Source organism: Gallinula chloropus, assembly GCF_964237585.1.
Source record: "Gallinula chloropus genome assembly, chromosome: 19".
Classification (NCBI taxonomy): domain Eukaryota; kingdom Metazoa; phylum Chordata; class Aves; order Gruiformes; family Rallidae; genus Gallinula; species Gallinula chloropus.
The window spans coordinates 7,858,503-7,877,217 of NC_140104.1; the positions used below are offsets into that span (position 1 = coordinate 7,858,503).

The following is an 18,715-nucleotide window of genomic DNA, read 5'->3' on the forward strand; positions in this document are numbered from 1 at the left end:
TTGTGTTTTGCACAATGGTTGCTCTTCTATGCACTTGATGCAAGTCTTGAAAAGTGAAGGTGGGGGGAAGAAAAGCTTTTCCAACTCTTGGGTTTGTTGTTTTCCAGGTGGCTTCTGACCTGACATTCTCTGAATGACATTGAGTGTTTCTCCATCGATACTAGCAGGGCTCAGGCTTGTGCAAGATTTAGGGATACTCCCCCCTCCTCCCACTAAATCTTTTGGTTGTTATCCATTAATGAATAACCAGAAATTTCTAAGAGGGAGGATGGCTTTCCTTCTTTCAAAGCCAGTGGGATCTGTGCAGCTTTGCAGTTTGTAGACAGCTATAAATGATAATGGAAAGCACGTTAAAATCCTGTCTCCGTAGCACGGCTCTAATTGCTGTTGATTTGCTGCTTGATTTCATGGAAGATGCTAGGCCAGAGCTCTCAAATGTGTCCACTAATGAGTACCCAGGCTCCACTAAAGTGCGGACCCAGAGCACGCTGTGTTGTTTGTGTCGTCGCACTGTCAATAAACCTCCCATTAGAGATGGTCCCTTCCCTCCCCACTTACAGTCTCGAACAGTCCAGTGCGTGCGGCGAAAGTGGTGTGGTTATCCCCATGTAGAAATGTGATGTCCGTGAGCCCTTACAGTAAGTCTGTAATAGAGCTGAGAAATGACTTTGAAACCTCTTAGGTCTTTCTTTATTCCCAAACTATCCTTTCTGTCTCTCTGAAGCCTTTCTGACTTGCTGAGCATCCTTTCGCATTGCGTGTGCATAACCCAAGAGATGGATAGTGCTGGTGTCTCCAGGAGGCACATCTTTGACTCAGCGGGGGTTATGCTATTAGGACTGTGCACAGGGCTGCCCAAGCGGGACGTAACGGTGGCACCAGGTACAATATAAGGCTCTTGGTTGCCTACCTCAGAAGCTGAGCTTTCTAAAATGATTTTGAGCTGCAGAGAGGAGTCAAGAGCATCTGCACTGCGTAGGAAGGTCACCTGGGGGCTCGCCTACAAAGTGGCCGTGTTTGGTTCAGAGGGCATGTTTGAGAAATGAGGGAATTGGCTTCTCCACTGTGTGTTTGCTGGGTTTGTTAAACCCTCTGAAGTTAGAGGAGCAGAAGAGCTACTGAATTATTTGGTCCATTGAGCTGATGTGCTGTGAAGACTTGCTTGTATTTATAACATGCTGCAAGTTCACCAAAGGTGCACGGCTCAGCGCAGTATTCAAGAGGGAGCGGTGTGCGTCTTCGGTTCCTCCCTGCTGCAAGGGATGCAGAAGAAAGGAAACTTAACACTCTTTACACACCAACAAAGGAATCATTATTTCTTGGAGGGGCCTTGTGGTGATTGCTTAGAACTGAGCCATCTCCTGATTTCCCATAATGTCACCCATCTATTGAGCTGTTTGTCCTGGTGATTGGGTGGTGAGACCACCAGGCTCCCCAGGCCCTGGGGATGGGCTGTGCAATCCAGCACACTGCAGAATTTTATGTCCAGTTTTTTTCTGTTTTGGGGGTCCTTTTTGGGTTTTTTTTTATTTAAAAGGGGGGAACTACTACCTATAAGAAAGAGAGAAGTGTAACCAACAGTTTTATTATCCTCCCAGAGCTGGTCTCTTCTGTCTTTACAAATGCTCCAAAGCCACAACTCTGCATAAGAAAAATGGATTTGTCACTGAATTTTCATGCTTCATCCTTGCAGAAATGTAAATGTTGTCCTGGGCTTTAGTACTGTGCCTTCAAGCTTGGATTTAATGCCGATCATTATACTTTTAGAGCAGGTTACACAGAAAAATAGAGGCATGGAGCAGATCCAAAAGCCAGTGATCTTGCTTTCACTCCCATTTTGTCCTGGTGAGGATGCTGAATATTTATTAAGAAAATCCCACTTTTAAAGAGGGGGGGAGGGAAATGACCTCTGTATTTTAGAAAGGAACAGCTGTAAACTGCAGCTGTTGAGTTTAAATGCATCACTTACAGCTTGGTGCTGGGGGAGAGGGAGCTGCGCAGCATCCCATGCTGTGCCTGCGCTGCACTGAGGTGGTTTGATGCTGCTCAGTGGAAGGAGCAGCCAGCCTTTTTTGGGAAATGAAAACATTGCTGGTGGTACCTGTTCCTGAGGAATAACGGGGGATGGCTCGTGGTGCAGATGTTGTGTGACCCGCAGGGATTCTTCTTTACCCTGTGAGAAACGCGCTGATGTTTGTTCTCAGCCCCTGTATGTTAGTGCTTTGGAGAAGGGCAGTAGTAATGGGAGCTGCTGTGCACCTTTTACTTCCCTCTGCATTCTTCTGCTGCCGTGGTGGGAGTCTCCAGATGGCTCTTTCTGCAGTTTCCCAAGCTATTTTTATTTCTGTGTTAGCACAATTCCTTTTTCTTTTTTTCTTTTTCTTTTTCTTTTCCCTTTTTTTTTTTTTCAAGGAGGTTGCACTCCATTTGAGCTGTGTTTTGGAGTAGTGGAAAAGTTAATTTGTTGTTTTGATCAAAGCAGATTTGACCCTGAAATTGAAACAGCGCTGCTTTGGGCTGATGTTTCTGTGTTTCCTAGAAACTCCTTTTGAACACCTTTCTTTGGGCATTGGCCTTATTGTGTAAAAAAAATAGCTGCCCCAAATAAAAACCCCAGTTTGACATCTGAGTGGTGATGTCCCACTCAGCAAGATTGCAGCTTCCAAGACTTCACAGTGACCAACTGCTTGGTAGCGAGGAGATGTGATGTTACATCCACTGCACCAAGGGTGTGTGGTTTTCAGTGCAAGATCAGAAACTCCACGTTATGTGCCTTGCTACTTCTCTTCACTCAGCACAGCCTCGTAGCACTGAACTTCAAGAGGAGAAGAGCAGACAGACTGAGGACCATCCAGCTCTCGAGTGGCTCCTGTTGGGAGGTTCAGCCCTGAGCAGCTGAGCCACCTCAAGGTCTCTGGTGCTGGCTCTCCTTTACCCATGTGTTTTTCTTTTATCTTAGTGAGCAAACAATCACGTGGGACAGCAAGGAAATGCATTTCAGCCCCTTCAGACTCTCCTAAATTGTAGCTCCGAAGATCTTTCTTTCTGCTTTGCCTTGCTGTTGACAACTCCATGTTTTAGAGCTGGCATTTCTGGTAGATTTTCAAGCTATCATTTGAAATAAACACCCTTCTCAAGAGGTGAGGGCAACCTGAAGCCCTGTTTGCGTGAAGTGTCATTAGCCAAATGGCACCAGAGACAAAGGTGATTAATATACACACTTGGAGCTTTGTAGTGAATATTTATGGCATGATCTTGAAGCAGATGATGTACAACCTTTGGGGACTCAGCTGAACCTCAGCCACAAGCCTCAGTGTTTTTAGCTGTGGATTTCTGAGGTTATTTCCAACACCCAAATGAGTATTAATGGAAGATGTTACTGTCAGCATGTTGCATGTGGTGGTGGCACCCCTTCTTCAAGCCTCAGAATTGTGTTTCCATTGAGGGTCTTTTGACTTCAGACTTCTTGGTGGCACATTCTGCCTTCCAGCAGGATTACAGCAATGGCCTTGGCAGGGTCTAGCACTTCTTTTGGCTTGTCCGGGGGGATGATGTTGTCAGTGTATTGCATGTGTTTGGGAGCCCTGCCCTTCTTCAGGGTCTTCTGAACCCATCCATGGCAAATGGGATGTTTTTTGCACCCCTGGAGTAACACATTCGAGGTGGTGTGTGGGTGCTCCTGGCATCTCTTCCCAGCACTGCGGCTGCCAGGTGATCCCTCCTTCCCAGCTGCCATTGGTGCTCCCTCCTCTGATCCCGGATTCAGTACGGAGCTGGGATCAGAAGGGGAAGCTCTGTGGGAACAGCCTGATGGGCTTGTCCCAGCCCTCGGCCACCTGCCTTGGTCAGCCCTTCATGTGGAGCAGATGTGCTACATCTCCTCCTCCTCCTTGGGGGCAGCAGAGCAGATGTCCCCATCCAAGTGCTCCAGATCCCAGGCGGGGAGCCCTTGCTGGTGTGATTTAGGAACCGAGCTCGTGGTTGTTTTGCTCGGTGACATGACGGTTGCCCTGCCTGCAAGGCAGCCCCACTGCCCGTCACCCTCTGCAGGGCTGCGTTGCACCCCAGTGGTGCCGGGCAGTTCTGGGAGCCTCTCCAGACATCCCATCACTGTGCCCTGATGCACTCCCTTTGTTTTCCAAAATATCCCTCTCTTCCTCTGGTTTCAATACTGCGAACACAGTGGTCAACCAGATCTCACCTAAGCTAAGTGCTGCAGGATGAAAACCCTTTGATATCTGTGTAGTTTATGTGAAGCAACTCTGCAAATGTCTTGAAATCTGAAAGTGGAAAGCTGTGTTTCCTTGCAGTGCTCCGTTTCAGTGCTGCTGGTGAGGAAGTGCTGGGAGGTGATGTTGCAGAATTACAAAGGCATCTTGCTCTGAGATCTATTTGTGTAGCCAAAAATGAGGAAAGAATCCAGGAAAGCTGGGTGAAGGCCTTCAGGTTAAAAAAACCCCCAGAACCCAAAGCATTTAGTGACTCAGCTTCGTGAGGCTGGAAACACTTAAAATAGAAAACACTTATCTTTGTTTCATTTTAAAATGTGTCCTGTATCCGAAGGAGGTTTTGGGTCAGTTCCCTGTGTGGTCAGAGCCCTTCTACTTCCAGCAAAGGACCATAATCTGCAGCTTGTTTTGGGTGTGTTGCGCTCGGTGTGATGCAGGGTTGCGCCCCTTGTTCAGCCTGTGCTGATCCTGCGCCTCTCCTGATGCCCAAAGGGAGCTCCTAAAGGAACCCCTCGGGTGTGGCCACGCTGGCATTTTGGGGACGGTGGGAGAGGGCCATGTCCTTGCAGGAGCGGGTGATGCTCGGGCATGGCTTGGCTGCGCTGCTGAAGGGTCCCCTCTGCCGCTGGAACTCCCTGCGCCGCACCCCGCTCCTCTGGGCACCGCAGCTAACCAGCACGGGAGCGGTGCTGTAATTAAGCATCCGATTAGGAGCGAGCCCTTCCCGTCAGCTCCCTCTCCGCCAGCATATTCTCTCTTGCTGTCTCTTTTTCTAGTAGAAAGCTTTTCCTACAAGTGGTACTTGTGTAACTTGGCAAGGATGTTTTGATGGGCTGGCCGCATTGTTCATTGAATTACTGTCTGGCTGGAAAGCCAAGGGCTGCAATCTTCTGTGCATTATTATTCTTGGGATTCAGCCTCTTACAAATGCAAAGTGGGACAGTTTGCTGCTAGAAACATTTCCCAACAGTTCGGAGCCTGGCAAGAGATGGAGGGATCTCTTGGGCTTCAGTAACCTTCACGTTTTCACATGCTTTGACATGCATTTTGAGCAAGTCCTTTTATTTATTTCAATAGTTCTGTCAAACAGTCCTCCTCCCTTGTATTAACTATGGCTTCACTGCCCTAAAATAACCCAGCAGGGTTAGGAATATTTGCCACAGGAATCTTGTAAATGGCTTACACATAATTATGTTTTTATTCCAAGGCAGTGGAGATATAACTCTTCAAAATGGATAAAAATGTTGCAATGAACATCTGGACATAGAAATTAAATTGCTCTTAGTGTAAGGACAGTGTGGTGCTTTATTCTCCCTGGCAGGCTTCAGCACACTTGCAGTCTCGACACTAATCCACAGGATCAGAGTCATCTTGTAAACTTAATGTCTCTAAATGTTTTCACATATTTTTATTGCAAATCTATCCTTTCAGGACGTGAGAGATCAAACCCAGCCCTGGTGAGGCACACACAACCTCTCTGCATTGACTGAGAGCTTTATGTACGTGGATCGAGATAGCGTTGGGTCTCAAGAGCAAATCATTCTTCTGACAACAAACCCTCACCTGCCCTGCACAGGCTGTGGCTCTGGCCATCAATGAAATTATAGATTAGTTTATTGATTATTTTTCCTTCTTTTTTTTTTATTCCCTTCCCCACTTACTTTCAAAATGGCACAGAAATCCAAGACATTTCATATCTTCCTATCGACAGAAGCAACAACTAAATCAGATTACACAACTCCCCTAATTCCCAAAAGTCATTTCCAAATTGGTCTTAGGTACTTTGCCTGTCCGTTGCTCGCAGTTGGAGAGCACACAGAGGTACTTGCAGCTTGTCATGGTTTAAATCTTAATTAGCTCATGGGAGTGCATCCTCTTCAAACGCTGTACTTGGACTTTCTCTAGGCTATTCTTTTTCTTCTGAAAGGAATTTAAATACCCAGTATCATAATTAAGCACTTCTCATTTATGTTGGAACTTTTTGGAGAGTTATTTAAAGAATGCAGAGGCAGTGTGTTAACTCCTCATATTACAGAGGACTAGAACATCCTTTGTCTTTGTATTGATGTTGTATTTATGTAGATGTGCCAATATTTCCAAATTAAAATGGTGAAGTGCCTTAAAAACTGTCCTAGAAAAGAGCTGTGATGGATCCGTGGTACTGTCAGGGTACAGGGAGATCGGGAATGGTGCAGCTTTCGGGGTGGCACTGGCAGCAAATCTTAGATCTGCTCTTCACCCCTGCACCCAAGCAGGATGTGTGTGTGTCCATCCTCCTCCTACGGGTGTTACCACTTGTCTGTGCTATCAGGGGTCTGCCACCTGGGTTGGGGGGTGCAGTGGTGCCACACCAGTGTGTGCATGTTGGTCCTTCCTGTGTGGATTGGAACAGTGTGAGATTTGCTGCGGTTCCTCTGGGTCTTCTAGAGGGGCTGGGTAAGCTTCAACCAGCTGAACGAATAATTCTTAATACAGATGCAGAAAGCTGATCCTTTGGGGTGCTGCTTATTTAAAGGGAAGAAGACCAGGGCACCAGTAAATATAAAACCTATCACTCCAGCCAGCCGGTAACGTCAGCACTTCAGTCAAGTTTCCAGGGAGAGATTTATGACTAGTGAGATGATGCTTGTATAAAACTTGTTTGGCTGGGATTTTTGAAGCCTGCAGCATGGAGGAATTGCTGGAGTGGGTGATTGTGCATGCTGAATGCCGAGAACTTGTCAGAAGGTGAGGCTGGGGAGAGGAGGAGAGGGGGCATGCACAGCAGGCTTTGCCAAGGGATTTGACCTTACGTCAGCTTGAGAAAGCCCAACTGGGTGGGTGGTGAGTGCCCACGGCTCAACCTGACAGGGATGTGCATCAGACATAGGAGCAGAGTAGGGTGTCTGTCCGAAATGGGGTTACACCTCATCCATGTTAAACACACTCATAAAAGCAAAGAATAAAGCCCATAAATTCTCTTGATAGGTTTGATAGTTATGGCTTATATAAAGGGATAGGAAAAAAAGGATTTGTTCTCCCATGCTTCGCTTTCACCACGGCTGCTGCCCAGCAGCCATCAGCATGAAGGGTCCTGCTGAAACCAGCCTTCCTGAGACAGCGTGAGAGTGCTCAGGTAAACGTGGGAGCTTCTCCGTCCGGCGCAGAGCAGTCCCTTGGCTGTTGTTGCCCATGCTGTGCATTCTTAGGCTACCTTTTTGCAGAAAAGCACATGATGGCTGGTTCCCTTTTTAACCCAAAAAGGGACTGGTCTTTATTTCCCGTGTGGTATTTCAGCAATAATACCCTCGGTGGTATCTCAGTAACTTCAGTGTGGAGAGGTGCACGTGGACACCCTCAGAAGCAAAGAGGTGTCTCCCTTCAAAACGCTATCTGCTGGACCTGCTGATGTTTTCAGCGCTTGGGTGGAAACAGGGCTGTTTTAAATAAAAATTGGGCTTAATGTGCTTTTAAATTGGAGGCAAGTGCACTAGCTATGCAATTAACTGCAAATATTGAGTTCGAGAAAGGGCAATGCAAGTACTTCCAAAATAATCAGAAGTGTTTTTAAATGGATGGCTAATGGAGAACAGACACTGCAGTGTGAGCTGCCTGTGTTCCCTAACAAAGCATTCTTTACCCAGGCTCTGCATAAGCTTCTTTTCAGCGTGTACATTAGAGCAGGAGTCTGGCAGGCTGTCTCGTCATGTGTCTTGTCCTGTAGAGCCACTTGATTGGATTTCATCTGCTTACCCTTGTGCGATCATCAGGGCAGTGCTTAAAAGCAGCTCTTGTATGAAAACAAACGCAGCAGATTATGCAGCCGTAGTCTCTTGGTGGAAGAGAGGAGGGGAAAGATGGGGAAGGGAGGAAGCCTCCATTCCTGACCTTTAACTCAGCAGTAAACATAAATCTCCTCTAATGCTCTGCATTGTCTGAAAATAAGTCATGGAAAGGTTATGCTCTTACAAGGAGAATGTTTGTTGCCTCCGAAGTTGTGGCCAAAATTAAAAATAAAGACCCGAAAATATCACTGGCAGTTTGCTTTAAATAATGCAGCTCCCTGCTCAGAAAATCGCCTCCTAGAAGTGGCTCTTTTTCGCCTTGTAGGTGATGTTAAGTTCCTCATTCTCTTTATCTTTTCAGGGTCACTTATGTTTAAGCTCAGGGAAACCTGTTCTGTCTCCCTGCTCTTGAAGGCACGCTGTGCATTGCAATTCCTCCTTCCCCAGAGATGGGTTGCTCGGAGGGCGGCTGCATTTGGCTGCATGTGAACAAGACCAGGCTCTCCACGGAGCTGAGGCTACCTTGTTCAGATCCAGAGGTCTCCCAGAGTTCAGAGAACCGTAACATCCTTTGAGCTAAAATGGTGTAACCTGTTTTATTTTGATTTTCCTCCCCCTTTACTAGATTTATACTCAGTTGGTCTCAAAACCTTTCGGTGGGAGTTGAGGAACTCAACAGTTGTGGAAAGACCAGCCAGCTTAATTCTGATCTGTCACCCCTACCAGCACCCATGTGCTTTGTCTGGAGAGGTTAGATGAGGCCTTTTTGTGAGGCTCTGTGGGGAGCAAGTGGTAGAACCAGAAATGAATCTTCCTATCACATGTGGTCCCATGCTGGTGTCTGCCTTTTGGGCCCATCTGAATCTCAATCAGATGTTGAATGAGCCAGGGTAGGTTTTTGTTTGGGGTGTCTCTGTGTCCTTTTTATTCATTGATATGATTTTCAAAGGGTGATGAGGTGGGTTTTGCTGGTTTGAGACCATCTTGAAGAGAAAAAAAGATTGCATTGATTTGGCTGAACTTGGATGGTTTCAGTCCTGACCACTCTGATTTGTCCTTCAGCTGGTAAAACTTCAAAGAACATCTCCATCCCCATGACACCTTCCCTGCCCCGATGTCCGAGGGGGCTTCGCACACCCTGAAGCAGTGGGTGCAGATGTTAAGGGTGGATACAGCAGCAGAAGTGACAACCTGCTTGGTGCTGGTAGGGCTAAGTGGTGTGTGCTTTCAAGATAAAGCTAATCATTGTTACCGGTATCAATCAGGAAGAACCTGCAGTATAGGCTGGATTCCATGAACACTGGCTTGGGCTGGGTGTGATTGATACCAGGCAGCATGACAGCTCTCCTCCTTCGTAGCACTCCTGGGATTATTGGAGAGGAAAATCACATCCCTTCATAGGGGAAGCGGCCACAATGCTGGTTGGATGGAATCCAATTAAAGGAAACTGCCACATAAATTGATGATCATGAAGTGATAGAGTTGGAGGAGCCAGGGAAGAGTTCGAGCTGGAGCTGCAGGAAGCAAATGAAGTAATTTTGGCATGCTCATACAGGCAAGTCGAGTAGAAATGCGTTTGTGTTCAACAGGTACCTGAATGGTAATCACCACGGGTGGTGGCTGGGCAGAAAAGGCTTTATTCTGGTGGCATGAGGTCCATGAAGGATGGAGAAAAGTGGTTTAGGAATTGACCTGTACCTGGAGGGTGCATCAGGGCCATTCATTCCCCACGTCCCCTCCTTGAGCAGAATTCCTGCGGGGAGAAAGCAGCTTGAATTCAGAAGAGAAGTGATGATTGCAGAGAGACAAATAGGTGATGCATTGCAAAGCTGCTGTAGAAAAAGGAGGAGCTAGCTAGATGGGATATGAACATGAAATGTAAATGAGGCTTGGAGGTGATGAAGTGGACTTCCCTACAGTCATTTCTTACGCTAGACGGGGAAGGCTGTGCTGATCAGGGAGGAGGAAAAGCAGCACAACGCAGAGATTAGCATCATTTCCCTGCTGATTGTGTAGGTAGAAAACAGAGGCAGCCCCTTAGGTGGTGGGGGGGCGCTTAATTGACACAATTTCTTCTAGTGCAAACCTTGGCCATGGGACCGTTATGTCATGTGAAGGGAATCTGGCTCCCACCAGCCCTCTGCAAAGAAATTAGTAATTCCTTGTGACATGTCATGGCAAAATGGTTTTGTAAGACGTAGCGTGGAGGTGGGGGAAGAGGAAATGAGTGAGCTGTTTTTAATTCTGGGTAATTTGTTTGGTGTGTAGTTGTGAATTAGACACATAAGGAGTCAAAGCTAATGGATGAAGAGTGTATTAAAAAAGACAGGGTAATGTTACCAAGAGCAGAATGAAATTGTTCTCACCAGGCAACATATTTATGCAGAGGAGAGGACTATCATCTGTTTTTATTACAAAGTAGAGGTTGGCCTTTTTTTTATTTCCCTCCCTTAAACTGCCCCTGAGTTTTGCACAATAGGTGTTCAGGTTTGAGGTGTTCTTACAACAAACCTTTTTGTCCTGAAAACTGCAGTTTTGTGAAGAGCAACAATTGAAATGGCAACACCAGGAAGGCCGTGTGTGAGGATGCACACTGCTTTTGCATGTCTTGCATGTGTGGGATAAAAAGAGCAGATCTGCTTCCAGGTTGAGGGCTGGGCTGGCACTGGTCTTACCTTTGAATACTGCCATGGATTGTCTCTGGCTAATAAGCACTTAGGGATTTGCTCAGAGTATTGACCAGATTTTGGTTTTCAGCTTAGGGTAAGGAGTTCGATTGTAAGATTATAGGTATCCTTAGTGTGCATCAGATCCAGGAGCATCCCAAATTCCCAAGAACTTGCCCTCTGAAAGGCAGGAGTGAGACCTTGGCTCTTGCAGGCTGTTGATAGTTCTGCTTCTCTGGGGCATCATCCAGATCCCAGGGAAAGCTCCTATTAATCCATTCTGCATGTGAAGGAGACGCCAAGGAATACATTACAGCTGTGGCCCTGCTTCAAATCCTCCTGCATCCATAAGTGATTTCCATGGGGTGTCCAACGCACGTGGAGAACTCCAGAAGAAAGCCTGGCACACCGTGGAGTGAACTGGTGGAGACCCAGAGCTGCGTTAGTCTGCCTTTTGTTTTTTGTTATTTCAAGGAAATGTGTGTTCCAAAGAGCAAAGGCTTTAATCATTTGGCTTGTGAGGGAGTTGTCTCTTTAATCTCTTGCACTTTGGTTTTGGCTTCCTTCAAAAACAAATAATCTTTGCAGTACCAGTGTCATCGGTGCCTGTACTCTCAGATCAGCTCTTTCATAGGGAAATGAAAGCAGTGTTCCCTCATTGAAAAAAAAAGAGGAAAAAAAAGGGGAAAAAAAAAAAAAAGAAAAAAGGCAGAAAATATTACTGCACAGCCAGGTTTGAAAGGTACCAAGCCTGGCTTGCATCCCTGAGATGAAAAGGGAACTGAATGTTGTGTTTTGTAAAGGATTTTCCTGTCCCTGTTGGATACGGATCCATCAGCCAGGCGTGGAAGCAGAGGCACAGGGATACCTGCTGCACTTGCAGCCAGGTGTGTGCTCACACTGAGACCTGGCCCTGCTGCTTCTGATGCTGGGGCTGGTGCTTTGATTTCCAGAGTGCCCTTAGACCTGTGGGGATCAAATGGTTAGTGAAAGCAAGGGCACCCAATGCCTGTTAGAGCGGGACGAGTTTTTGGGAAACGTTGGTTGTCTAGTGGAGGGGTACAGGGGGCACCCAGATAGACATTCCATGTGTGGCCCTCCTCGATCTGGTCTGAGATCACAGGGATTTGGGAGCTCCGTTGTTCACATCAAAACGTGGGGTTGGCTGTTGGCTGCTGCCGGGTGTCTGTAGTTCTGTGCGCTACACTCGCATGTCGCTGCACAAGACATTTGTGTCTGCACTGAAGGTGTGAAATACAAATGAATATCCAAGTTAGTTTGAAAACTGAAAAACAACGTCCATTTTCAGCAAGACATTTTATGCATCACTAAACTCCTCTTCCTCCCAGTTCTTTTGTTCTCCCCTTTGAAAACACTCATGAAACACGCCTGGTAATTAACAAGAGGGTAGCAGGTTTGGGGAGAAAAAAAGTGTATTAATTCTTTTTAAGGCAGTTTAAAACACACTTCAAGTGTCTTCCCAATTTGGTTGTTGGAATTTTACCTTCTAAAATTGCATGAAAAGCCAAATACTGCTCTGTGATGATACTAAGCTGTATAATGTGTAAGGTCACAAGGTTCAAGGAAACACGCTTTCCTAGAGGAGATAGAAGTGTTTATCTAGTCAAGTGAGTAATTTTCCTAGAGAAACAAGTTTTTTAACAACTGTAGAAAATTAATTTTCAGTAGAGGATAGCGTACCTTTAATCTCAGCTTCCCTGTTCAGCGTTAGGAAAATCTTCACTAGGAAACGACTGGTATCTCTCTGCTTCAAGATGTTAAAATTTCGGATGAACACCAGGTTTCTGAGTGTTTTTCTGCGTGCTGCCAGCATGGAAAATCCATCGGCGATTTAGATTTAGCAGCGAGCAGTCGGGGCAGTATCTTGCTTGAAAGCAGAGAGATGTGCTTTCATGTGTTTACAGTTTGGGGGGGGGGGGGTGTTGGCAGTGTTTGTGTTACCTGTGATCAAGGAGCCTTGAAGGGCATTGAGAGGCGAGGTATGAATTCAGCTTTGTTTCCTTCCAGGTTTCTGGCAAGCTGATTCTTTTTTTATATATTTTTAAACTAGAAGAGAGCCCTACTGCTTCTGGGATTATAGACAAAACGTTTGAAAGCAACAGCAATAACTTTTTTTCCCCTGAAAGGAGTTAAGTTTGGTTGGGAAGAACCGACTCTCCCAAGGCCAGCGTGGGTGCAGAGGCTGGGCCATGCCCCCAGTTGCCTGATACTGTTGAGTGGTGATGGTTTTACTTCCCAAAATTACCAACGTGCAGCAGTATTCAGCTCTTAGTTGTGTGATGATGGTTCATCAGAAGACTTCAGAGTAGGAAAATACTTCTGTGATGACCCAAAGGCAGCAGAGTTCAGCTGGAACTAGTCATCAACCCAGGGTGACAGATGAAGGGTACTACAGACTGCGGGCGTGGAGTTTCAAAGCACAAAAGTATTCCATTTGTTTGGGGTGTTAGTTTGTGTGTGTTGTGAGCTGAGTTGGAAAAATACAAACTAGAAAGTCATCCTTAGATCCTGCACCAGGACTGACCCTTGTAGGGGATGCTCTTGCCTTGGGCTGCAGAAGTCAACCCCTTTCTTTAGTTGAGCTGCATTACGCGGTTACCGTTCAGATTGCTGATTAAATGCAACTGTCCCCAATGAAAATGGGAGTTGTTCTTCTCTTCAGCAAAATTCATGTGTAAAGAAAGGAATTATTAAGGCAGAAATTAAATTCCACTTACTCGGTGTTTTCCAGGCATGCCTCAAGCTGTTCTGCTGGTTAATGTATGCTGTGCCACTCATTGCTCACTTCTGCTTTAGCCTCTCACTAAGTTGTCTCCTGGTCTGTCTTTTGGTTTCTCAGCTGCTGGAACTGCTCTCTTTGTTTAACAAACCCGCACAGCCAACACAAAGGAAGGGTAATTCATTCACAAAATACTCCTCAGTGAGGAGCTGGGCTGGTTTTACACAGCTTTGACTGACCTGATGGGGAAGAAGCTGCTCCTCAGGATGTGGTGGGTGACTGTCAGATCTCACTTTGGGTGGAATTTGCTCCCGTATTGTTCTGGTTTGGTTCCAGGTGGGGAAGCGTCACTGCAGAGTAAATAAACTGACCAAGCATCAAGGTTTTCTGCCAGGTTGACCTCTGGATGTCCCAAAACATCAGGGAATCCCAATATGGAAGGACTCAAGTTCTCAGACCTGTCTTGCTTGAGAGGTGCTCAAGTTTTCAACTATATAGCTGCTTTTATAAAAGGAAAGTTGTTTTCACCAACTGCTTTTATTCTGTTAAATATTCTTGCTTTACTTGGAACTGCACAGCAACCGGCCTGCACGCAGGGATGATCACTGTTCACCATTGCTGCCCAGAGTGGAAAGACACTTGGAAACTGGGAGGCTGAACACTCTCTGCGTTACTGACATTTCACTTAAAGCCATTGAGGATGATGTTAGATTTGCACAGCCTCTGGGGCTGCCTTAGGAGGATGGGTAGGGGAACTAAGAGAGTTTTATTGTCCAGATACACCCATAGCCATGAACAATCGCATTTGTACCATGGGCTTTTTGGCACCTTCTTGGATCTCCCAGTGCTTCCAGGGCTCTTGATAAGTTTCTACAGTGTCCTTCATGTTGGTAGGCTACAGAATAACACTGACATTCATCTCCTAGCTTCTCCTAGAGAAGGGGATTTTTTTAAAGCATAAAAGGGTCTCATTCAGGCTCACCGCTCCCGTGTTTCCATAGTGCTGAGGATTTATGCTGCGGTCGCTGTGAGGTGTGTGGTTGGAATGGCAGTGGTCTTGGTGTTTAGAGTCATAAAATTGTGTCCCTTAGATCAGCTCCTAATTGCACCAATGTCTCTTAGTCCTACGGGAAGTTGGAGTGGTGACACTGAAGCAAAGCAGCTGCGTTTGCATTAATCTCCATGCGTGGGTTAAATGCTTGTCTTCTTTTAACTGCAGAGAAAGATGAGGAAATTAATTTATTTGTAACTTTAAAGAAGGGCATTGCTGTACCAGTGGGATGGGATTGCCATCCCCCTTCCCATCTTGGTGCTAGAGGTGGGTGTCAGTAGATTCTCTCATCAGTGCAACAGGGCAGGACTCTGCTGCTGTCAGGATGGAAAATACTTAAAAATTCCCACATGGACACAGCCCCAGGTTGGTGTCATAAGAAATACCATCAAGTGGAAGTAAATAAAACCAATAGAAATTAAATTTTCATGATTTCTTTGATTCTTGAAGTTGCATTCTTCCCCAAATCAGTGGTAGCCAAGTATTCCTTGCAGGTGCTGGGACAGGAGTTATTGCCTTCATCCATCAGCAAGTTGATCTCTGCCGCTGCTTGCAGGAGTCAGTATCTCAAAAATACATTCTCAGTGTCTGCAAACTGCTGCTGTGCTGCTGCAAACTGCAGAATTATATTCTCCTTTTCTCCTTTCTGATGAGCCGATCGATAAAGCAGGCATTTCCATAACACGATATTTACTTGCTCTACAGTTGAAATATAATATTTACAGTTGTAAATATTCTTCACAGCTGGTAGCTGGTTTCTCCATCCTGCTTTTATGATAAGTTTACAGTATGTTGCTATCGCCGGGCTCGAGCCGACATGTTTTTTGGCTGCCTGAGGTAAAAAAAAGAATAGGCAACTGCTTTGAAGTCTGGTGGTGTGTTTATGCATGAGACATAGTGTGTTTCTTTTGGGTTAAATTCTGAACGTAACCTTCCCGGTGCACAGCTGCGTGCGTCGAGTGTGCACACCAGTCTGAGGAGTGGTAAGAGCAATCTCCATCAGACATCCTGCTGCTCAAGTTAATCAACCTGTATGTGTATTTCGGTAACCTCGTGCACTCGAGCCGGTTAGCAGGAGCCCTGAACCAAGTGAAAAATGGGAAATAACCAGGAGCTTGCGAGGGAATGAAATTGCTGGGACTTGCAGAGATGGTGAGAGTTGTGTGCCTGGCTTCAGTGAGCACTGGGGAGGGCTGGGGGCCTTTCCATTTCCTCTGCAGTTCCCAGTCAGGGTGGCCAAATATTTTTTCTCATTTCTACATAGATTTTTGGTTTTTTAGTCCTAATTAAATCATCTGTAGTGCAGGATTTGAGACACATACATACACACATGTATATAAAATTAAATCTTCCCAGTGCTGTCAACTTAACAGCCTTATAAGCATTTTCATGTCATCTTTCCAATTAGTAAATCCCCCCACACAGCCCTTTTTTTTGGTTGATGGAAAAGAAAAAGCCACCTTGGATTAGACTTGCACCATGTCATACTCTTTGATGAAAGCACTGATTAGCACGAGTCGTTCGGTGTCGTTCCCCCCCCCTCCACCATGCCTTTCCCCACGAGCTGTCAACTTTCATCAGGAGCAGGAAATGTACGTTTGTAAAGCACAACTGTTATTAGCAGAATCTGAGATACAAGAAGGCTTGTTTTCTTCTTACGCCTGGAGATGTGTGAGAGGAGTAGGGAAGTGTGTGGGCAAGTGTGCTTTTTGGTTTCGATCATATTTATCCCCTGCATTTGCAGTTACGGCGTTGCTCGATGACTTACCGCCAGTTCCCCTGCCTCTGTGAAAAACAAGTACTTTGTGATAATGGGTTTTTGTTGTTGTTGTTGACTGATACATCAGGTCCTCTGTTAGCAAACCAGTTAAACTGTGAGTCACTCCAGGGAGTAGGAGTGATTGCAGCACGCAAAAAAACAGCGTAGGAAATTTTGGATTAATATAAGTAGAGGAACTATCAATAGAATTGCTGACCGCTGGTTGTTCCCTGAAGTAGAACGATCTGGCTTTGAGAAGGAGAAAATAGATTTGTATTGGTGTTGGTACTGAAATCTTAGCTTTTCCTGGAGACATTTCCCTTTGGCCTTTACAAAAGAGAAGGCGTCACCGTTGCTTATAGACGAGGGGACAAATTGATGCCAGAGGCTGTTCCGCATGCTGGTAGCAGAGGTGGGAGCTGCGTCCCCACCACGTCCCTGCCCACATGTGGGCATCTCCTGGACGTGGGTCTGCATCCCCTTGGAAAGGCAGGTGACATCCCAGTGTGTGACCGCAGGCAGACATGGGCACTCCTGTCCTGCTGTGGCACAGCACGGGGTGGGAGGAGGAAGGGTGCACATCGCCCAGGCGCTCCTGCCAGAGCTTTCACAAACAGCTTCTGGTGCCTTTTCCAGCCTGCCAGCACGAGCATCGGGTTAAAAAAAAGAGAGAAATAATAGTTCTGAATGTGTTTATTTAGAGTGTTTGTGAAAGTTCGAGGCTTCAACTAAATTGGTTTAACTGGTCCTGTTAGCTAATAGAAAAAAGTGACGTTATGTAATGAACGTGGTCTTTTTAATGGTAATATAAATGTTTGCTAATTACCATATGGAGATGAAGGTCATATTAATTACAAAACGGTTCTCGCAACGCTACCAAGCAACCATCCTTTTAATTTTTTTTATGGGATTAATTAGAGATAATATGCATTCAGGACTGACAGCTTTTCTTCATAATGTTTTCAAGAAAACTGTGTATGGCTTTATTTGGAAATAATTGGCTGCTGCACGCCCTGCACAGCTCTGCTGGGTGGTGGGATCGAAGTCTGGGCTGCACGTTGGCCAAAAAGGACAATCAAAATAAACAGCTGAAGAAACACCGGCACTGGAGCAGATTTGGCCTTCTTAAGCATGAATTTAAAATATAGATGAGAGCTTGTGCCAAGAGGCTTCTTAAGAGCATCGGGTCTGTTCTCATTAAAGACAGTGGGTTAACTCTTGTTGCTGGCACTGTAAATACCGTCTGCCTGGAGCGGGCAGGGAGCAGGATGGGCAGAGAACCTGTTGCTGCTCTGTCTCATCACGTACAGGTCTCTTTTTGCCGCTGTGTCACCTGCAGTGGGACGCTGAGCGTTCCGCCTGGACTGGGCTGTGACCATTGAGGGCAATGAGGGCTCTTCCCTTTGCCCCTGTCTGAGCAAGGTCTTAAAAGCGGGCAAGATGGGCACTGCCAGCACCATCCTCCTCCTGTGCCTGCTCCTTAGGCAATCTGTACCTGGAAATGTGTGTGCTAGTGATCACCACAGCCTGCTCCACGCATGGGAGGTGGTTTGTGGGCTGTGCGGTGGTGTGATGCTAGTTGGGGCTGATGGCCATGAATAGACTGTTTGTGCCAGTGCCTAGTGGTACGGGATGGCTTGTTCCAGCATGGAGCTGTCTGGCACCAGTTTGCACCTATGGAATCAGAGAATTTTTAAGGTTGGAAAACATCTCTAAGATTGTCAAGTCCAGCTATCTGTCCAACACCTCCATGTCAACTAACCCATGTCCTGGAGTGCCATGTCTACACATGTTTTGAACCCTTCTGGGGATGGTGATGCCATCACCCCTCTGGCCATCCTGGCCTGACCACTCTTTTAGTGAAGACATTTTTACTAATATCCAATCCAAACCTCCCCTGACACAGCTTGAGACCACTTCCTCTCATCCTACCCACTGATGGTTTAGTTGATGCTATTTTAAGTAGCTCTGGGGCATCCCTGGCAGTGTGCTGGCCAAGTGGTACCCAACCCCTCTTCTGCATTCTAAGGCAAGGGAGCACTTGTAGTGGTGCAGGAGTCTCATCCTAAATTTGGGAGAGCAGGAAGTGGTTTCTGCTTGTCACAAGCAAGTGCTATGTGCAGCAACTGCAGTCCTGTGACCTGCACAAGGCTGACCCTCCTTGGGGCAGAGCTGGGACTCTGATGGTTTACAAAATGAGCAGCAGTGACTTCAGCCATGAAACCAGGTCTGCAAACTGCAGCCTTACAATGAAACCTCATCGGCTGTGAGCCTCCGAGCTGGTGCTTGCCATGCTTGCCAGCATGGGAAGGCTGAGCCTCCCTCGGCGTGCAGGCAGCCTCCAGCCCGCTGCTGACCTCAGGCAAGTGAAAGAGCTGGAGCAGTGATAGAGGATCTGAAGGTTGGGGATGAGCTTTGTGGTGTTGGTGCCTTACAGCATGCACGTGCATGTTGGGTTTGTTTGCCCGGGTGTGCGTTGGTGCCACGAGCTAGGTGAATCCAACCA

At 46.5% G+C, this 18,715-nt stretch overlaps 1 protein-coding gene across 2 annotated transcripts in view; it reads left to right on the forward strand.

Moving 5' to 3' along the window:
* The window catches only part of AUTS2 (activator of transcription and developmental regulator AUTS2), a gene marked incomplete at its 5' end in the record, with an annotated part of 774,150 nt that overhangs the window by 69,735 nt on the left and 685,700 nt on the right, over positions 1-18,715 (forward strand). The window lies entirely within an intron of this gene.